Source organism: Nicotiana tabacum, chromosome 17, assembly GCF_000715075.1.
Source record: "Nicotiana tabacum cultivar K326 chromosome 17, ASM71507v2, whole genome shotgun sequence".
Lineage (NCBI taxonomy): Eukaryota > Viridiplantae > Streptophyta > Magnoliopsida > Solanales > Solanaceae > Nicotiana > Nicotiana tabacum.
Window position 1 is genome coordinate 82,945,987 of NC_134096.1, and position 20,474 is coordinate 82,966,460.

The 20,474-nt window shown below is 35.7% G+C and overlaps 1 non-coding gene across 1 annotated transcript; it reads right to left on the reverse strand.

The window, feature by feature from the left end:
- Positions 1-3,309: 3,309 nt before the first annotated feature.
- Positions 3,310-3,525, reverse strand: LOC142172306 (small nucleolar RNA U3). Its single transcript, XR_012701674.1, has one exon. It is a non-coding gene; the product is annotated as a small nucleolar RNA U3 (small nucleolar RNA).
- Positions 3,526-20,474: the final 16,949 nt, after the last annotated feature.

Genomic DNA, 20,474 nt, shown 5'->3' on the forward strand with positions numbered 1-20,474 from the left:
TTAAGGGAAGAAAATAGAGATAGGTGAAAATAAAGAGAAGAGATGCAGAATAAAGAAATAAAGAAAATAAAATAAAAACTGAAGATAGGAAAAGTAAGTTGAAGTTCTCTTCCTTTCAACAAAAAGGATGTAGGAAACGGCTGTAATTTGGAAATTATGGTAGCAATAACGTTGCAACAGTTACTTTTCCTACATCATAACTCCTGGAGCGGTTGTATTAATATACATTACTAAATGAATGATTCCATGAGTTAAGTTTGGAAAACAAGAAATGGCAGAATGCAGTTGAGAGGTATTGTAAAAGTGACTTGGAAAATTAAATCACAATTAAGAGGACTCTTAAAAGTCTGTTCGGTACAAGAAGCTGTAACGGTTCCATCAGCTGAAAGATAGGCATTTCCATTATTCTCGAACCGTTGCATTCTTTAACTTAGAAGCATAAAAATAATATGACATGAAAAAGTAGAGTGAAAGGCAAAAAAAAATGACAAAAAAGATAAATGTCTTTCCAAACCTAAAAGAGGTGTCATGTAAGCATTTTTTTCTCCTCTTTTATATATATATATAAATAAAATATCGTGGCAACTTTAGGGATCCGCTGTGTATTTGGCCTTAATTTAATCCTTTTGTAAATAGATGGGCTAATATGTTCAAAAATTAATAATTAAAAATAAAAGAGTAAATACAAGCATAATTTATTTTTTATGTTTTTCACCTTATGGTAAATTGTAAAATTTCTTTTACAATGTCCATGGCGGATGAGGGGATTAGATTGAATTCGAATCTATCAGAGAGTTGATTTAAAAAGTAACAGATCTTAAGTCAAAATATAGGTATCTCCTTGAAGAAACAGAATATAATCATCTCTTGTTATTTTTGGTTATATAGTTGCGCTTTGAACTTTCTTTGAACCCTTTTGGGTTTGCTTTACAATTGGTTTAGTTACGTAAATCCTATTGCGTTGATTGGATGCTGAGAGTTCTAGCCCGAAAGTATAAACTTGCTTTCCAAATAGTCCAATACATTTGGAGATCTAAAAGCGAAAGGGCGATAGTGAGAATTGAATCCAAACTTATTGTGTTCGTTTTGTTGGCTGTGTATGGTTTAACTTTTTGCTCAGTAATTCTTCACTTCTTTTCTTGGTTGAGTATTTTGAACGGATAGCATAACTGTGGAACATAACCAATGGAGATAGCTTCTTTACACGATTTTCTGGTTCTTTAATTAGCTTTTTCAACCATGTTCATACTACTCCTAGAATTCTAACATGTTCAAAATTGATTTAGAGCCCGTCTCTGACATAAGAAAAATTTTCTTTTTTTCCAATCTCACTTGAAATGCATTGTTAGGTTGCTATTTTTTAGTTTTACAAATTTACCCAATATTTTTAAAATTTATAAAAAGACCCCATCAGTTATTAACCTAGGTAACCATCAACTACCCACTTTCCTTTCCATAAAGTCAGAAACACAAAACACAAACGGCAGGTCTTCTTCTCACCAAAGTGTGTGGCTGTCTTTCCCACTAGTCTTAGTTGATTCTTGAACTCTGCCTACTGGAAGTTTGATTACATGGTTATGAGAAATATGTGGCTACGCCTGGTTTTGCACCTTCTCTATGTGTCAGTAGAATTAGGACATGTGATATTGATTTTGCATCTTCTGTGTGTTGCAGTAAACAGAATATGATAACAGTTAAACAAATAGCATGTTTGGAGCACTTCTTTTCTCCAAAAACGTGACGGCCCTGCAACAATTGCAAAACGAGATTGCAAAACTCCGAATGCACGTTCAACATCTTTTCGCCATGATTCTTGTTTCATCGCGAAATATTTCTTCTTTTGAGAACGTGGCTCACGAATTGTTTGCACAATAGTAGACCATTTTGGATATATACCGTCGGCTAAATAATAACTCACATCATATTCTTTTCCTTGAATAACATAATGGGTGAGAGGAGCAATACCTTTAGCAAGATTAGAAAACAAATGTGATGAGTAGATATTTGTTTTTATGATAATCAATGAACATTGTGTTATTTATTAACATATTATATTTCAGATTTGCACTTTTCATTTTTTTGATGGTTATATATTTTTATACAATTATAACTTATAATAAAATTAACTTACTTATAATTTTATAAAAAAATAAAATATACAAAAATTAATTTATAAAAATTATACGCCAAAATTAAAATATAAAATTAATATTATAAAGATATTACATAAAAACTATATGTAATTACAAAATTATAATATGTTAAATTAAAAGTGTTATATAATAAAATAATGATGAATAGTAAGGGTGTTGATGAATAGTGTTGATGAATAGTGTTACACCAAATTTGGTGTAAAACTATTCACGAACCAAAATAGTGATAGAAATGGTGTTGGGTTGGAGTAAAAAAAATACAAAATCTTACACTAAAATGGTGTTTGTGTCAAAATTGGTGTTGGGTTAGAGATGGTCTTAGTTGATTCTTGAACTCTGCCTACTGGAAGTTTGATTACATGGTTATGTGAAATATGTGGCTACGCCTGGTTTTGCACCTTCTCTATGTGTCAGTAGAATTAGGACATGTGATATTGATTTTGCATCTTCTATGTGTTGCAGTAAACAGAATATGATAACAGTTAAACAATAGCATGTTTGATTGTTTGTTTCAAGTAGGATAATCAAATTGTGGTGGTTTTGATATTTCTTATAAATTGTGGGGTATAAATTATATTTCATGATTTTGAAAAAAAATACATCCAAATATGTTGCAAAAATTATAAACAAACACAACTTCATGTACGATCCAAATTTTAGGAAAATTTCAAATTTGAATTTTTCTTTTGGAATTCATGTCCAAACGTTAGTGAAATTCCAAATTTTGCATCTTCTATGTGTTGCAGTAAACAGAATATGATAACAGTTAAGCAATAACATATTTGATTGTTTGTTTCAAGTAAGATAATCAAATTGGGATAGTTTTGATATTTTTTATAAATTGTGGGGGTATAAATTATATTTCATGATTTTGAAAAAAAGACATCCAAATATGTTGCAAAAAATTATAACCAAACACGACTTCATCTATGATGCAAATTTTAATAAAATTCCAAATTTGAATTTTTTTTTTGAAATTCATGTCCAAACGCCTACTTAGAGTAATTCCTCCCAGTTTCCAAATTGAGAAAATAAAAGAGTAGGTGCTACAAATTCCCCAGGTCATGCTTTTCAAATTGGCAAACTGAAAAAAGAGAAAGCCATTTGATATTCTTTGTGGTGAATTGAGAAAGAAAATTGAGCAAAAAAATTAAGGAGTCTGTCAGACAACTATGAGACCACCCCAGGCCTACAAACAGAGCTGAGAACGATCCTCTACGGCTCCATGGCCACTAGGGACCATAGGAAGCGGTTAATCACGCTCTGGTCTCATAGTCATTCTTCATCAACCAGACTTGGTTTTCTGTCTCCTTAGAACTCAAGGATACAGTGGTACGAGCCTATAGAACAGATCCTGTTCAAGTAAGGTCGTGCCCATTGTTTGGAAAACAGGACTTTATAAAGTATCAATAACTGATTACTTCTTGCGATGTGGGATAGAATAGAGGATGCTAGGGTTAGTGGGACTCAGAGATTTACATCCCACCAACTATCAGTGTGTGGGCCTAGTCCATCTAACAATTGACAGATCGTGAGTGCCGGGTTTGGGCCTTATGAGAGTTGTAGTCCAAACTCCAAAGTATTACTTAACTTTCATTTTCAAATAGCCCAATTTTATTCTAAATTTGACGGCCCAATGACTATCGAATGTGATATTTCCTATGCGTGTGTGGTTTTTTCTTCTTCTCTTTTTTCCAAATTTCTTTTATTTTTACACTGGAGGATCGGTAAAGGGAAAAAGGGATAGTATGAATTATACTTACATGTATTGTGTAAAAGAAATTCCTATCAGTTTCAATAAACTTTAAGCTATTGGTGGTTGCACGTGTGTGATTTATCATTTTGCTATATTGATCCTCTTGTTTATCCCCACAAAGTTTATCGGATTCTCTTCTTGCCCCTACAATTTACTTTCACGCAGAGGATATTACTCAAAAGGGGAAGATGATATTTACCTAGACATCTGGTCTCAACTACAAATTAACTTAATATTACTTTTCATATTTTCCAATCAAACTTATGGTCCATCCACCAATATCCGTGACCTACTGTGACCAAAAAACAAAAGGAAAAAGTTGAATGTTAAGATTGTGCTTGTTATGCTGGTAGGTGGCAAGTAGAAAAAGAAAATATGATGAGAAAGCATGTACTTGAAATTCTTTTTAACTTTTTGACTCATGATTTGTTCTTCCTGCTTCCCTACTCCCACTCACTAAACGTTATAAACCTTAGCTGAACATGAAAAATTGAAATAGACAAAGTGCTTTCGAAATTTATATTCATCATTTACCTCTTTATTTACCTTTCTATCTGATTGATTTCCAAACTTTTGAAAGAAATTTATAAAAAGTAGAAAGATACATAATGGTGCATTATTCTACCCACCCTGCAATCCTATTTGTCAGCTCTCTTTTTAGTGTGGATAGAAATGGTCTTACCTGTTTGGTAAAGTGCCAGTCTACATAATGAGTTCTTTGATGACATAACTGGAGCCCAATTTCCGTAATCTAAGTCGCATATTGCATCAGAAAAAGAATCCAAACATGTCAACAAAAGCTGATTTAGAATTTTAAGTTGTTGTAATTTTTGGTGTAGAATTTTATCGACTAATTTGTGACAACAATAAGTAACAACTTAATGTAAATATATATTTCAAATATTTTAACTATTTATACTATATTAAAAGCACGAAGGCACTTAGCAAAATATCGTTCGCTAAACCCTTTAAAAAATCGATTTTACACTAGACAAAATAGTCATTTAACTATTTTCCTAAATTTTTGGATTTCGAAATTAACTAAAATTTGATTATTAAAATATTTCCTTATTACAATAATGTAGGAATTCCTAATATTTAGACTTTAAAATCAATTAATATTTACAAAAATCCTTTCCAACTATGTAACAATAACTATACTAGAAGTAAGGAAAAATTAGGTGCACGTCCAACATGCTTCTTAAATTTCTCTATATTTGAACTATGCATAAATTCTTAATACTTTAATTTTGAGTAAAATTTTACATTTATAAATATTTTTCTTATTCGTCGTAATTTGAGAATTACTTATATAGGATCAGTAATCATCATCTTTATGAATTTATATTTTTATTTTACAACTTAAACATAAATTTTAATATAATATTTATTTAATTTTAAAAAAAATTTAAACTCATTGAGAAAAGATACACGCGCTACTAATACACATATAAACCCAATAGATAGGTGCCTCACACGTTGTCGATAATGTAAATCTATGTTCAACTTTATGCTTCAAATTGTAATTAGGGTGAAATGGTGGTGCCCAAGTTGTATAATAATCTGCCCCTTCCCTTTACAGCTTTTGTCTCGACTATGGATTGCCCCACCACTCTTGTGTTTTATTTTCAAATTACAATGAATTTTCAAAAGTTTTATTGGAACCTCCAAAATCCAAACCAAGTCAAGCCAAAGTCACTACTCTATCAATCTTTTTGCTTTTCCAACATCAACTCATGTGTCCTTTTCTTCTTTTTAGAAAAGTTGTCCTCCTTTATTTTACTAGTAATATGCATTGCATTTACTGTTTAAATCGGTGACATATATATTCAATTGGATAGTTTAACCACTAAAGCTCTGACGTATAACAAATTTAGTGCTTTTAATAACCAATTGCAATTGAGATTTTAGACGCACCAAAATTTGATAGTGCAGCTCTTTTGAAATTACTGTATTAGAAATAACGGTGGATTGTTGCCCGCGCTATATCATCAAAATTTGGACACAACAACAATAATCACCTAAGTTCCACTTGGAAATAACAGAGACGCATTTACTCTCAATCCATCATCTAAATTTAAGCAAAAAAAAAATTATCAATCCGATATGTCAATTCAATAAATTCTTAATATACGTCATGTTTTCATGTAATTATTTATCTTTTGATTATGAATAATTAACATTTATTTCGTACATGAAGCTAAATAAATACTATCTAATGAACAGGGACCTTTAATCCTTATCCCTGCAAACCTAGTGACAACTTGTTCTCGAGAAAATTAGAAAAAGTTAATTATTAGAATATAATACTTAGGAATTTTCTAATTATTAATATCTTAAGCCGTTTGGACAACATCTGCACGTGTTCTGAGTAATCTTTTGATAAAAAAATAAGTTTGTGCAAAATGATTTCGTAAAAATGTATTTGTTAGTTCTATTTTTCTTTCTTGAAATTTTGTGAGAGGAGAAAAACTTTTTTCTGAAAACACCCTCATACCAAATCTTCAAAAAGACAAAAAAAGAAAAAAAAATTGTGTCCAAAAGCTTCTTGAAAAATTTTAAACAGATACATTTTTAAATAACTTCTTACAAGATTCAAAAAAATTTCATTGGACATGGCAAATGTTTGGACAACATTCGGAAAAGTTTTTGAAAAATTTCTGCGTGTCTTGCGTGTTGAAGAAGAGTATTTTGAAATAAATCCTCTGAAAATCATGCTCAACCCACAAAAAGAAATTTATGTGACATCTTTTTTTTTTGTTGGTGTAATAAGATTAAAAAAATTCGACAAACACCTAAAAAAAGAATTTCAACAACTTGAAAAAGCTCCAGACTTGAGAAAACACTATGTACTGGAAACACCTCCCGACTTTATTTTACAAATTTTTAATAAAGACAAATTAGGAAAAACCGCTATGCGATCTATCCCTATATTATGTAGTAACTAAACTCCTATGTTTTAATATAAAGTCTTTCCTTTCATTAGCAAAAAAGAAAAAAAAAAACAACTTGAAACAGCTTACACAAATTTATGTTTCTTAAAATAAAATTAAAAAAATTGCCTCTTCAAATGTAGTGCATGTTTACCCTAAAAAACGGATAACAATTGAATTTATACGGTTTCAATGATATGTGGATTAATTCAATACAAGTGATTAATGACGATAGATTAAGCAATAAAAGACGTAATAAATGACCAAACCAATGATAAGAATGAGTCCGGGCTTGGTTAATTGTTTAAAGAGGAACCTGCCTTCGGTTCCGAACTTGCACTTATAAAGAACTTATGAACAAGAACAAAAACTTTGAATAGCATTCACAAACAAAAGCATATTGCCTTGGTTTGCGTATTACTGTGTGTCTAATGAATAATAAGCTTATAGTAGGGGAGTTTTACCCTAGGTACAATTATAAGAAAGGTAAAAATCTTCCTTGTCATTAATCACTGACTTTCTGCCGATACGGGCCGAGATTCATGTAGTGATATCCGGTTGATCACGGACATCACGGCCCTTTGTTAGTCATGTGCGGTTGTTTGGTAAAGCTCTCCGAGGTCTTGGGACTCGAACCGGACCCGGAGGGCGTGGTCCCGATGGCTCCGAGGGCAGATGTTTAACTCGGGCCCTGATACGAGAGGCTCCTTGATCTGATTCTGATTCTGATTCCCTACATTCACGACCCTACTCCGTTTACCTCCCCGGGAAATCGGGGTGTGAGCACCTAATTTTTAACTATATTTGAATTTTTATCACCTTATACTATGTAAATATTTTTAGAAATTTAATATATATATTTTTAGCTTTGTTACATTTTTTTTATATAGGGTAAGAATTATAAATAATTTAAAAGGTCAAATTATTACTATTAGTATTATTTTTATTTTTTATTTTTATTTTAAATAAAATAAATTTAAAAAAATCAAAAAAATTTAAAAATAAAATTTATTTTTCGGATGGGAATAAAATAATAGAAAAATTAAAAGTATGGAATAAAAAAGTAAAAGTAAAAGTAGGTGAACCAGAAATGAGTTACCACGTTTAATAGGAAAGAAAGAATTAGACATGGGTTGGATTGAGTTTAAATCTGTCAGGCCCAATAATTTTGTCACTAGACTAATAATTAGCTCATTCTTCCTTAATGGATAAAAATCTCCTAATTTCAAAAAAAGAGTAGTAAGTTGTAAATATTTCTAAGTGTGGATGATTTCGCAATAATTTAAATAACTAATATATTTTCTGACTTTCAAATAATTTTCTATCCATAAATTCTTGGTCTTAAATTAATTTCAAATTAGTTTAGAAAAATAATACAAGTGTGCGTTCACGTGACTTGACCAATTAACTCCGAATAATAATAAATGTGTTATTGATTGTGTACACGTACGCGTGATATGATTCTTGATGCCAAACAAAAATGAGTACACGTACGCGTGACTTATTTCAAGATAATTTTCATAAATCTAATCAAGAAATAAAATCGGACATAGGTAAAACATGAGAACCAATAAAACACAGGTTATCCAAAAATAATATAAGCCAAATGTAGTCAATAAAGCGACCGTGCTAGAACCACGGGACTTGGGGAATGCCTTACACCTTCTCTCCGGTCAACAAAATTTCTTATCCGGACTTTATTTTCGTAGACCAATAATAATAGAGTCAAACTTTCCTTTGACCAGGGATTCACATAAATGGTGACTTGGAACACCCAAAAAATCAATTCCAAGTGGCGACTCTGTAAATAAAATATTCCCTACTCAAATTTGTCATTTTAATTGAAAAAACTCTTTAATCCATAATAATCCATAATACATATCTTTTGGGGGAGTAAAAAGGAGGTGTGACAGCTCTAGTGACTCTGCTGGGGATAAGAACTCAAAACCTCTGGTTCAGGGTTCAGAATTCGAGCTTGTAATATGATCTATACTTGGCTTTCTTGATTGTTGATATTACTGTATTTATGGGCCTAATGTGCTAATTGCCGATCATTTACCGCTTTGATATTATTTGAACTATATAAACTGCCTTCTTACGCCTCCCTTCTGAGTCTTCTGAATTTATGGGGCACACGTGCGCGTGGCCCACTTTTCTGTTAGAGGTCATACCAAATAGAACGAGGCTGGATCAGTAACTAGGTCGGGTAGACTTTCGTGCTTCCGGTACGTTACCCCCACCTCGGCTTGAGCTGTCCGCTTGGGTAAGCCAGGTCTAAAACACTCCGCCTAGGATTTTAAACCTACAATAACATATTCTCATGCCGGATTCCAAGTAAAACGTTTGTTTGCATCATGTGCATTTGACTTTGGGGACTCAACATAGGGGTTGGGTCCGTCTAGGATAGGTGTACCTGAAAATTACAAGCCTATCCTGATACATCTTATGTGCTGCATATACATTATGTTTGATTCGGTTTGTTCATGTTGACCAGCTTCTAAAAAAAAAGAAAAATAAGAATTGGGAGAAAACTAGAAGGAAGAAAATAAGAGAGAAAATTTACCCTTTTTTTTTTTTAAATCTCGGTATTTTAAAATCCAAAAACCTTGTCAAAAGTTTACCCCAAAACGATTATTACAAAATGAGATTGAAATTTTCCAAAAAAAAAAGAAAAAAAGAAAAAAGAAGAAGGTGTCATCCCATTCCTGAAATATTTACAAACTACGTAGGTCTGATTCTCACCGGATGTGAGATATGTAGGCAACCTTCATAGGGTTCGGCCTCATTTTTGCAAAAACAACTAAAAGAAAGAAATGTGTCTAGTGTTTTCTTTTATTTTGTCCAAATAAGCCGACCCAACTTCGATTAATCCCGAGCCGTTTCTGTCAGAATAGCCTTAGAACTTCTTCAAAATTGTCGAAGGGCTGTACTAGCAAGAACGGACGTGTCTGTCAATTGGCATCACTTTTACCATAATGTCCTTCCCTTGGTCCTAAAGTTTTCCTTAGAAGTATGAAGGGGCATAGTTGCAAAAATAGCCACCCTCTCTTTGACTTTTTTTTAAAAAAATTAGGTTATGTACAAAAGATTATTTTACAAAAAGAGGGCATTGGTTTTGTCTTTTGAACTAGCGTCAACCCTTACCTTAACCAATCACAGGTACAAAATGAGCATTGTTCAGAACGCACATTTGAAGATTGTAGACAAAGCTCCACTTCAGTTTCAGATGTGGTGGTATGACTTGGGGAAAGATGGTGAGAAATGGGTCACCAAGCACTTAGGAGCCCTCACAGACATTATGAAAGTTAAACCACAAGACGATTTGATTGAGGGACTAGTGACTTTTTGGGATCCCGTTTACAATGTCTTCCGCTTCTTCGATTTTGAGCTTACTCCCACTTTAGAAGAGATAGCTGGATATTTCGGGTTTGGCAGGGATTTGAGAAACCAGAAGCTCATATTCCCGAGTGCTCTCTCTGTACACCGATTCTTCGATCTTCTGAACATTAGTAAGCAAATCAGAAAGACCAACGTAGTCGAAGGGTGTTGTTCTTTCTACTTCCTGTACTCCAGGTTCGGGCAGCTAAATGGGTTTGAAATACATGAAAGAGGCCTTAACAATAAGCAGAACAATGACACATGGCAGATACATCGTCTCTTCACCTTCATGGTGGCGTTTCTGGGAATTATGGTCTTCCCAAACGAGGAGCATACAATTGATACCCACACAACCAGGGTTGTACAAGTCCTTACTACCAAAAAATATCACACTCTTGCCCCGATCATTCTATCAGAAATTTATCGGGCGTTGACTTTGTGTAAGTCTGGGGCAAAATTCTTCGAAGGGTGCAACATTTTATTGCAAATATGGTTGATTGAGCATCTCCGACATCACCCCAAGTTCATGAGCTATGGTTCTAGCACAGAGAATTTTATTGAGAGCTACAAAGAAAGAGTAAAAGACTATAACTCTCCAGAAGGGGTGGAAGCCTGGATATCTCACCTAAGATCTTTAAACGCAAGTCAAATTGAGTGGACTTTAGGATGGCTCCCGGTAAGAGAGGTGATACACATGTCGGCCTTAAGAAGCTATTTGTTGTTGTTGGGTTTGAGAAGTGTCCAGCCGAATGTGCCGCAAAGAATTCTAAGACAACTAGGAAGGTATCAGATAGTGCCTGAGGATGAAGATTTAAGCGTGCAAGTGATTGAGCTACACCCCGAAGCCCCACTCCCCGAGGCTTTAATCCAGCAAATTTGGAATAGTTGTCGCTACTTGAAAGATGATACCCAGGTACCAGATACTACGAGAGGTGAGGTAGATCCAGGTTATGCTAGGTAGTTTGAGAAAAGGTTCTGCATAAATGATGAGCCAGATCCCGTGCCCGAAAGGCCCACAAAAAGGACGCATGTTCAAGCCTTTAATGATAAGATCCACGAATGGTTAGCTTGGGGTGAAAAGGAAAAGGGATACCAAGAAATTATCCATACTTTGGAAGAAAAGATGAGGAACCTCCATTTTGAGAAAGACTTGCAATCACAAGAATCTGAATGGGAAAAGAAGAGTCTGATCTGCAAAAATGAAGCCATTCGTGTCCAACTTCAACATATGAAGAAAGCCTCCAAGGTACCGGTCAGAAGTTGGAAAGACCAGAAAACCATTGCCAATTTGATGGGAAACGTGCAAGATTATGATGCCATCTTGGCAAAAACTGAAAAGGCATTGGACAAAGCCAAGGAAAAAATCATACAGTTAAATGATGAGGCCAAATCTAGAAAGGATTGCCAAGCAACATAATTTGAAGAAGAGAGGGCTCAGTTCAAGAGAGAGAGGGTCCATTGGGTACGTTTGGAAGCTCAACTTCAGGCAGAATTGAAAGAAATGATAAGGTACAATAGAGACTGTCAACATGCAAATTTTGATAGGGAGAGGGCTCAGGTGACACTCGAGCAGGCTAGACTTCGGGATCAGTTGGAGTCAGCTTTAGATCGAGGGACACATAAGAGAGATATTCACTACTCGCCAGCAGCAGTTACAAGATCAAGACCAGAACATTCAGTACTTCAGAAAGCAAGTCCATGATTTGGCTGTTTATACCGCTCAAAGCTATGTGAACTGCCAGGGGATGGATTATGAGAAGTTTTTGGATCATGCACCTACCTTTGCCCATCATCTTGCAGTAGAGTTAGCGAGGATGTACCGTACATTGGGGGGGTCAGCCAGGGGAAGCGCCACCATGAGCAGATGTTCCAGTGGTTGAAAGCAAAGATTGTGGAGTTTGAAACATCGTCGTAGTTGTTAAGATTTTTCAAACCTAACAATATTTTAGTTTGAGTCATCGTTGTTTTTTTTTAATCATTGTATTTTATTCCTGTTAAAGTCTGTTAAGTCATTTTCGATGTAATGTCCTTTCTGTCATTGTATTTGGAATTAATTTGAAAAAAAAATGAAAAAAAATCAAGACTATTACTGTTTTTCCTGAACTACATAATGATCTGATTCATGCGGCGACATGATACGTAGGCAACCTCCAAAAGGTTCGATCAAAATATTTTTCAATGATTCTAAGATGAGGGATAAAAATGAGGCACGAGTATTAAAAAAATACGGAGAGAAGAAAATAAAAGTGTCAATAAGAAGCAACCTGGTAAGCCGGAATGAAACATGAAGCCTTCCAAAAACATGTTAGAAATGGTGATGATGTTAGGGGCATGGCATATTACATGTGATTCATATCAATAAAATGTCTAACCCTAACACGTTTGCTCTCTCTTATTAAAGTAAGCTTAAGGTGGTTGGTTTGTGATGAAACTTGCAACACATCATTACTTCACCAAATCAAAGGGAGCGGTAGTAATGGATAACAGTGATGAAATCGAGTTGGTCAGTGACAATCCCCAGGGTCAGTCAGTTGAGCAAGAGTCGGAGGAAATAAGAAAATTGAGATAACAACTGTCTGATGTATATCAAGCTTGGGTTTTCGGTCAGCCTCCACCCCAGGGTCCCTTAGAGGGAACTTCCACCGTATCCCAGTCTACTCAACCACCGCTCCATGCAGTGAGTGATCACATTCTACCACCAGGGTATATGCCAAACTACAGCCTCCATGCTGCCCATGGTACCTCTAATGTGCGACCTTCAGTCGCACCGGTCAGGAACACTCCTCTCGTCGTGTCTGGCGCACCGGTATATACAATCCCGCCACCACCTCCTGTGATGAGGCCAAACAACGAGCCACCATCTCATACTTATGATGGCCAATACTAGTCTCCAAATATGGCTTTCAAGGTCTCCGATCCACACAATCTGACTTCTCAATACGAGTCACCAGTAGAAAATGAAAAGCCTGCCAAGTCGGTTGAGCCAGATATAATGGCCAGGAAAATGAAAAGTCTTGAACAAAACATAAAGAACATACAAGGACTAGGTGGCCACAAAAGTGTTTCGTTCAGAGATTTATGCATGTTCCCTCACATCCATTTGCCATCAGGGTTCAAGACCGTGCTAAAAGCACACGCAGGGCCCGTCATGATCGAGACCAGAAAATTGGACCTTTTCAAAGTGAAACAGAGATATAACGAAATGCTCAGGGAATTCGTGTCGACGTTTCAAATAGAACGAATGAACCTGCCTTATGTTGCGGACAATTGGGCCGTTCAGGCATTCAATTAAGGACTCAACCCCCAAAGCTCCTTGGCCTCACAGCAGCTGAAGCATAATTTGATAGAGTACACGGCGGTAACTTGGGCCGACGTCCATAACAGGTACTGTTGCACCCTATTTTGCACTAGTCAAGACAGGATTCAACTTGTGGTTTCTTTGTTGTTGATGAAAGAGAATCGCCAGCTAATTTTTAAAGGTATACCAGAGTACCTATTTAATTACTAAGTTATGTCCTTTACAGGTCTGCAAACCGGTAAGATTATGGGTAAGGGTTTTTGTTCTTCTAAGGGAAAGGTGTTAGGCACCCCTTAAAATCTACCAGAGGTAGCTCTATAGGACTTAGACTAATTTTTTAAGGACTTAGTTATTTACAATATGCTTTGATTATCACTAAGGTAGGGCTCGTTATATACTAAAGTAAATATGTGTGTAAGACTTAAAAAGGGGATGGTATTACAAAAGAGTTATTGGAGGCTATGAGAATTTTTGAAAGTAGTTTATATTTTAAAGCTTGAATTATTAAGTTAGGAAGAGTGATTATTTTTTAAGAATAGATGCTAGAGTAATTTTAAGGGTTGTTTATAAGAAATATGATTCTTAAATGTACCTTGGTTTTTTAAAAATTTGAAGAAGCGAGTCTTTGGAAATTTATTTGAGACTGTTCGTTACTGTCGTTTTCCATTTTATGAAAAAAACTGATTTCATTCCCAGTTGGTGAAAAATCAGTGATTCTTTTCCTAATTTTTTTTTGAAAACTGGTGGCCATTCTGATTAAAGACCTGAGCTTTAAAAACCTTAAAGAAGAGTGAGTGTAAACATATTGAAATTAAGCGGAGGCGGAGAATCAATTACTAGCTATTTCCTTTTAAATCCTATATTAATTCAGGTTTGCCTAAGTTTTTATGTAATACTAGAACATAAAAGAAAAACACATAATCTAATATATGAGTGTTAATACATGATAATAAAAATGCAATAAGATAGCGAAGGCAATAAGCAAAAATAATTAAGGCAGTAAACTAAGCTATGGAAATAATGGGCAGTAATGAAAGGAGTAAGGGAGAAGACTGGACTCTGAAGATTGGCCTCAATAAGGTAAGCCCAGCAATCTGAGAGGTGCGGCTATGGAAGGACTGGACTTTCCAAAGATGCAGCAAGGCTGGTTTGGGCCTGAATTCCTTAGGGATTCGGCAGGCCCAAATATGTATATGTCCAAAAGAAATAAAGAAGGTCATTAAAAATGTACTCCATGTTCTCAGCATACTCTAATGCACATAACATGTCACATTCTAATATACATGACAGGTATACAAATAGATAATTGAAACAAGGAATTGATTAATATTGTGTGACGTTATATATTAATGTGGTGGTTTTACTTAGCAAATAATTTACGTTGGAAATCTTTTGTTGGCATTAAACATTAAACCTTTAGAGAACTAAATGTGTCAATGAATTAGGAGCTAAGGAGAAAGTTTCACTCGAGGTCGATGCTCCCTTTGGATCCCCGATACTTCAAATTTACCAAGGGACTCAAGGCCCAGGGCAATGCTTGTGCCGGGGAAGGCAGCCCAACCTAGAGTTGAACTCCGCTCTCAAATACCCTTAAATACTAACGACATATTTTTCTTACGGGTCTGAGTGCCAATGAGGCCCTTCCAATATAAATTAAACTCTAAAGTACTACCTATCACAAATTATATACATTCTCTCCTATCATAAAAGCATGCAGACTATATTGGATGAGCAAACAAATATATCTATCATATGAAAGAAAATATCTGATTCTGAAACTCATACAGGTAAACATCGGAAATATCACAAACATGTTACAACAGTTCAAATTTAGAGTAAGGCAGTACTCCAAAGAAAGGTAAAGCTATACAACAACAACTCAACATATAGAGGTTCTTTATGTATGGTGAACTTAGTGAACTAGCTGACTTTGTTTTCAGCATATTCATAGGTTGGGCATTAATACCTTTAAAGAGAATCAGCAATATAAATTCAGGCAATACAATCATGATTAGTCATTTTTAATGGTTGTTGAAGACATCTAGGACATGATCGAGACTTTCAACAGATATAAAATTTACAGACCACAACAGGGAGTTCCTAAGGATTTATACAAATTATACTCCTAATAAATCATCAAGTTCAAATAACATTGGCCCGGATCCATGTGAGACTTTAGGGATTAAATTAGGCTCAAAGTTATCATAGAGCAATAATTAGGGCAGTTCTGGACAGGATATTTAATCATGAACTAAACAAGAAACATGCTGCATTTAGTCAGATACCTAAACATTTCAAATGCAGTGATGATTCTTATGTAAACATGGAAAACTTTACACATTTTAGAGTGAGTTAAACAGAAGGTTACAGATAAAGGAAAAGACACTGCATCAAGACAGGTTTAACTCAAAGCTTAGTTCTAAGTCAGTACATGAATACAGAGTTGATCATACTTCCTTATTACAAGTTATTACTTGGCCAAGGCAGAGTAGTTAGGTTCTTTAAAAGATAAAGATGCATGTTGACCCTAAAGATGAGATATATGAGATATCAAATAAATATGTTGCTGAGGGTATTGACTAATCAAGAAAATAATTAAGTTGAACTCATCCAATTACCAGTCTTTATAACTGAGAGGAAGAACAGAATCCTAATCACATTACGAAAAAATAACATAGCTTCAACAGATGTGTATAATAGGATTACAGAGAGAAGAAAGGAGAGATTTGGTTCAAACAAGATCGTGTTAATAGAAGCAATAGGTAAACTAAACAAAATGAAGGGACATAGCAGCAACTTAGAATCAATTATGGTTTAATCGACCATCACTTAAAGACTCAAAGAAAAAATACTCAGCTTAATCATGACTTCTGAAAATAGTTCTTAAACAACTTCAGATTCATCTTAGTTATGGTTATCAGGTAATAAACTCAACTTTAAAGCTCACAAAAACTACAGAGATGCAACAAGACAAAGATAAGTTTACTGCAGGTCAATGAAAGCTATGAAGTTCATGTTGAACATGAATATATGACAACTTAAACATGTAGATTATTGGGACTCAGGAAATAAGATTACCAAGAAATAATTATGGTTTAATTGACCATCACTTAAAGAGTCATAGCAGACCAACTAATCACAAGGAGTCGCTAAACTAACAGAGCACAAGTATTAACATGTTAAACACTATAGAACAATTACAATGTACAGAACCTATCTTGGCACATTGGTATTATTCAGAGAAACGAAAAAAAGGGAAAAAATAAGAGGAGGGGCTGACCTTTTTGAGAGCAGCAGACCAAACGGGAACTCTTTTCGGTTGCTTAAGATCCCAGAACCCTCAATTTAAACCATAAATAGAACTCAACAAAAGAAAAGAAAAACAGTAAGAGACCTAAGGCTTGGAACCCTAAACCTATCAGTATTTGTGTGTGTTTCTCATAAATAGTTGGATCGTGATTTTTCTCTTGTTAGGTCGTGGTAGATGAGAACATTAAAGACTTCTATTTATAGTGCCATTAAGACTCTAGGGTTCAGAGAATTCGAATCTGATAGTGGAGAGTGAGTCATGGTAATGAAGATAGCAAATCGAATAAAAATCAGAATACAAAGGGGAAATTCAATATTGAATTTACCCGAGTGAAAGAAGATTGATCGCTGAAGGCAGAGGACCATCGGTTAAACTTAAAACCTAGAGGTCACTACGTTTGACGTCTGGCTAAAGTATCCTCATGATAAACCCTCTGAAAATCTTCATGCATATTCCGATTTGATGGAGCGAGAGAGGATTTAGAAGATTTGAAGTTACATCTTCAAGCTATAGTTTTCAGACTCGAAGGGTTTTGAATTTTGTGATTGAAAAAGGAACGTTCAGCAGGATTCACAGAGTTCAGGAGACAAAAGATGATTTCAGGCTTTGATTTAAAGGATCGTAACAGAACTCAGGCGATTTTAGCTTTCACCTTTGAGCCTAAGGTTTCAGAATTAAGGTTTTTTGAATTTGTGATTGAAAAAGGGAATGTTAAGCAAGAATCGTGATATAGCAGGTTCATGGAAGTGATTTACAGGGATTTCGAGTGACATTGCACAAATTTGTGCAAGGTCTTTGGAGATTGATAGTTGATGTAGACGAGAGAAAAGAGAGGGGAAAGGAAAAGAGTGCGGCTGAGTGATGTGAGAAGTGATTAGGGTTTGGGGGGAGGGGGGGTGAGACCAACTGGTATCTGAATTAAGAATGGGGAATCCTGATAAATCAGGGATTAAAAGTTTTAGGGGTGAAATTTTTGTGTCCGTTGGATTCCTATAATCCAACGATTAAGATTAAATGATCTGAGTGTTTTAGTAATTAAAGAGAAATGGAGTGAAAATCGTGAGCCACTGATCAAAAAATGAACGGCCCAGATGGCTTTGCGTTTCTTTTGTGAATGATAGAGATGGACGACACGGCGTGCTCTGATTGGTTCTCATAGAATGGCAAGGATTGCCAACTTGGAGAAGGAGATGGGTGTTTGGACTGGGTTATTTCATTTGGGCTTGCACGTTTGGGCCAAAAAATAATTTAAAAGGTGGCCATTTGCATTTAAGTGAGAATTGTTATTGTAGCGTTTTGTCTTTAATCCCTTTTTCTTGAAATTAATTTAAATAGACCTAATAATTTCCAATAAAATGTAGTAAAAATTATTGTTGTTAAATACTACTAATTATTGTAAATAATTGATTATTTGTAAAACTACTTCATTAAGACATTAATTTGAATTATTGAAATAGTGAACTAATTAACTCTTTTAAGAAGTAATTTATGAAATTAATTATAGAATTTACGTATAAAAATTATTATTTTACCAACCTAAAATAGTAAATATATTTATAATTACATAATACTAATGTCAAATGATTAATTTTGAAACTAATACTGAATTAATTTGAAGAAATATGTACAAATTATTAAATATAAATAAATTAATTTTAAAAGATTGGCTGACATCCATAACAGGTACCAATCAAAAATTATAGTCGAGGACGAGCAGCTCGGGGGGCCCTCTAGGTTCGTGTATCCCGTCAAAATTAATGACAGGTCTAAAAGAGTCGTCGATCATGAACCAAGACCAAACGGAGATCAGTATCAACCGTATAGAGGAGATCGAAGGGGTAGCAGATCCAGACGTAACCCTGCGAGGAATGAAAAAAAGGAGCGATCGAGGCCACAATAGCTGGGGACTCGTGAGTAAAAATGGTTTCGATAGACCTCTCGGAGCTAGGGAGGCACCGAGACTATCGGAATACAACTTCAGTGTCGATGCTGCTGGCATTGTATCTGCCATCGGACGCATCAAAGATACCAAGTGGCCTCGGCCATTGCAGTTCGATCCTGCCCAAAGAGACCCCAACTTGATGTGTAAGTATCATGGCACTTACGACAACAGGACCGGAGACTACCAAAAACTAGGAGAGGAAGTGGCCCGGTTATTCAATAACGGGCACCTCTAGGAATTTCTGAGTGATCGAGCCAAAATTCACTTCAAGAATAGGGGCTCCAACAAACAAACCGAGCAGTAAGAACCTCAGCACATCATCAACATGATCATTGGTGGAGTCGACGTCCCCCAGGGGCCAATGCTAAAGCGCACTAAGGCATCCATTACAAGGGAGAAACGAACCCGAGATTACATGCCAGAGGGGACCATCACTTTCAACGATGAGGACACTGAAGGCATCGTGCAACCACATAAAGATGCACTGGTAACATCTGTACTCATAAATAAATCTCGAGTTAAGCGTGTGCTAATTGATCCAAGTAGCTGGGCCAATATCATCAGATCGAGGGTCGTAGAGCAATTGGCTCTGCAAGACGAAATAGTGCATGCAGTCTGGGTTTTAAACGGATTCAATATGGCATGTGAAACTACTAAAGGGGAGATAACCCTACCGGTGAACGCCGCCGAGACCATTCAGGAAACAAAGTTCTATGTGATTGAAAGGGATATGAGATATAACGCCACATTCGGAAGGCCATGGATTCAAAACATAAGGGCAATACCCTCGACACTACACCAGGCACTGACGTTCCCCATACCAGGAGGGATCAAGACGGTTTACAGAGAGCAAACAACTGCAAAAGAAATGTTCGCGGTCGATTAGGTGATCCCAATATCCGCACTCTCGATATCAAAGAACCCGGAGCCGGTTAGGAGGGAAGAAACTAAATAGAAATCACTGATATTGGCCCCGACCGAACCGGAGAAGTAAGAAGTGAGTGAGGATGATGATTACGGAGTTCCTAGGTCGTTCATCATCTCTGACGATTCCGATGCCACCAAATCAATGGTCGAAGAGTTGGAGCAAGTCATACTGATCAAACACTTGCCCGATTGGAAGGTATACTTGGGCACGGGGTTAACTCCCGAGCTCAGGAGAAAGCTCATTAATTTCCTTATAGCTGACGTAGATTTTTTATCTTGGTCCCATCTAGAAATGACAGGGATCCCGCCTGAAATAACCATTTATAAGCTAAGCACGGATCCGAAGTTCCACCCGGTTAAACAGAAGAGGAGGCCTCAGTCTGAAGTCAAGTATGCATTCATCAAAGACGAGGTATCTAAACTCCTTAGAATAGGTTCCATTCGGGAAGTTAAGTTCCCGAATTGGTTGGCTAACATAGTAGTAGTGCCTAAAAAGGGAAATAAATTAAGAATGTGCGTAGATTACAAAGACTTGAACAAGGCGTGCCCCAAGGACTCTTTTCCTTTGCCTAATATCGATCACATGATTGATGCGACGGCCGGGCACGAGATACTCAGCTTTCTCGACGCCTATTCTGGGTACTACCAAATCCATATGGACCAGGGCGATCAAGAAAAACTTCCTTCATCACTAAATTCGGCACCTTTTGCTATAACGTAATGCCATTCAGATTAAAAAATGCTTGTGCCACTTATCAACACCTAGTAAACCGGATG